The sequence below is a fragment of the Camelina sativa genome, chromosome 17 (genome assembly GCF_000633955.1).
Source record: "Camelina sativa cultivar DH55 chromosome 17, Cs, whole genome shotgun sequence".
Classification (NCBI taxonomy): Eukaryota; Viridiplantae; Streptophyta; class Magnoliopsida; order Brassicales; family Brassicaceae; genus Camelina; species Camelina sativa.
Genome location: NC_025701.1, coordinates 16,220,400 through 16,223,008, shown reverse-complemented (window position 1 = coordinate 16,223,008; position 2,609 = coordinate 16,220,400).

Here is a 2,609-nt window from a genome sequence, read left to right as displayed (position 1 = left end):
TATAATGACTCCAACAACATTAGACTTGGGAAAATAAGCAATTCTATGGTTTTGTATCTTTTTAATAATTAATCAAACAATAACATGTAACATGATATGTAATGAGTTTGCAATTTCATAACTTACAAACATTGCATGTGTTTTTACTTATATAACTTGCTTGACTTTTAATTATTGTAATATCATCCTTACATCACAATAGATAGGTGTTATTTCGATCATAAGTTAAGAAATTCGTTACAAACATTATGTGACTCTTAGATGTTAGTCACAAATTCGTCTCTCCTTGTTACACTTTGCGACTTATTAGCGACCATTTCGAACTTCTTTGCGTCTGTATTGCGACATAATTGCGACGGATGATTTTCAGATTAAAATTTTGGGTTTTCTTTTAGCGGCAAAACCTCCCTCCTAATATTTGATTATAATTAACATTTTGTGACCCTTTTGTGACTACGAAAGATTCCTAAAGCTAAAACAAAACCCATTCGACACTTAGTAAATATCGACATAACCTTTTAGATCTAGGGTTTTGCTCTCTTGCTCTCTTTCTCTCAACCCGAAAATCTATCTTCAGTCTCTAATTCGATCAATTTCTCAATCTCTCTAAACCCAATCTCTCTGTATTCTCATTGATGGCTGGTAAATCGACCAAAGGACGAGGAGGGAAGTCTGTTGCTCCCCGAGGTAACAAGGCGCCAAGAATTTCAGGCAAATCGACCCAAATTTCAGGCAAGTCGGCCCAAACTTCAGGCACGTCGGGGGTTCAAGTCGGCGGTTCAAGTGCTCCCACACGCGGCGGTTCAAGCGGTTTGAAACGTCCTCTCACACGCGGCGGTGGAAAAGTATCCGTAGGTGGAAAGTCATCTTCTGAGTCGTCTACCCCCTCTTCAAACGCCACACCTTCCGGTTCTCCGTCTCCGTCATCTCATCCACGGCGTCAGACCATTTTTCCTCCGGTGCTTCTTCAAGCGTCTACTTCTGCTCCACAAGCTTTTCCGACAAACCTGCCATCTCTTTCTCCTCCACAACAGACAGAGAGACAACTGTCAGATACTAATCCTCCACAACTTCCACCGAGACAACGACCATGGAATGAACCAAATCTTCCGCAACACGACCAAGCACCTCCACCTCGTCAGCCACAGTTCGATGAGGATGAGTATATGGAAGAGGAACAGGCTGAGAGTGATAACGATTCTAGTGATGGCGAATGGGAATGTCCACCGGAAGCTCGAGAACCACCGGTGCCGCTAGATTATGATGCTTTGATTGACGGTTTGTTGCAGCTTCCTGGGCGAAATCATCTACCAGTCTTGAGTAAGGACCATATTGAAGGCGTTGAGACCATATGGTAAGGAATCTTGGCTTCTCGTTTGAGTAATTTCTGTTTTGGCTTTTGAATTTGTGTTTGAGTTTATGATAGAGTTATCTTATGATTTTTGGACTGGTTAGAGTTAGCTTTTGATTCTCTCTAATGTCGATTTGTGATTCTGATTCTGTTTCTGTACTTTTGTTTATCTACTTTATATTTCCTTTCTTACAGGTTTACCAGGGACAAGGGTAAATTGTCTAGAGTGATTTCCACAATATTCAGAAGGAAGTTTGATGGTCCTTACTATAGCTGGAGTGTTACTCCTCTCCATATTCAAGAGAGATATTTCAGGAAATTTGCGGTAAGTATTGTATCTCTTACCATTGTTTGCTGTCCAATCAGATTACTAGTGTATTAAAAATTTTCATTTTTTTGTTTGTAGAAAAAGTATACTTGGGATGGAGCTATTACTGATCTTGTCAAGCAAGGATTCTTAAAGATCGCCAAGAAACGCATGAAAGGAATTGTCAGTCAAGCTAAAACGGGAGGCGTCAAACCTATTTGGATTACCAAAAAGCTTTGGAAACACATGTGGAAGTATTGGGTCACCCCTGATGCAGTGGAGAAGAGTGAAAATGCATCGCTCTCTCGTAACTCTGATCGTAACGGTCTTGGTGTTCACAAACACTTATCGGGCCAGAAGTCTTACTTGCAAGTTCAACAAGAATTGGTAAAGTACTTTCCTATTAGTTTTGCTGATTCTAATCACCAACCTAACATTTACTTTATACGATTTCTTTTTTTAACCTTTGCTATTTTTGTAGGAGGAGGAATTGGGTCGGCCAGTTTCTCTTGGAGAAGTGTTTTTGAGAACACATACAAGACCTGATGGAACATTTGTCGATCAAAAAGCGAAACAAGTAGCTGAAGCATACGAGAAAAACTTGGAAGAAATCATGACTCAAATGGATGGGGATGGGCCAGCAAATTCTGAGAACGCATCTGAAACCTCAGCTATTCGGAATCTCTCTATTGATCAACAGAATGAGATCTTTCTAAAGGTAATTTATGTCTAACTCTTCTTAACATTGTCTTTATTTTATACCTAGAGCATGATGCTACTTTCAGATTTTTTTGGCTTTTTAATCATTTTCTGTTCATGTTTTCAGTGTACTCAAACAGATGACAAGGGAAATCCTTTTGAGCTTGGACGACTTGCTGAAACCGTGGCCAAAGGGAAAAGAAAAGAGACTTCTGAAAGCTCTTCTCCCTCATCTATGTTGGAGTTGAATCA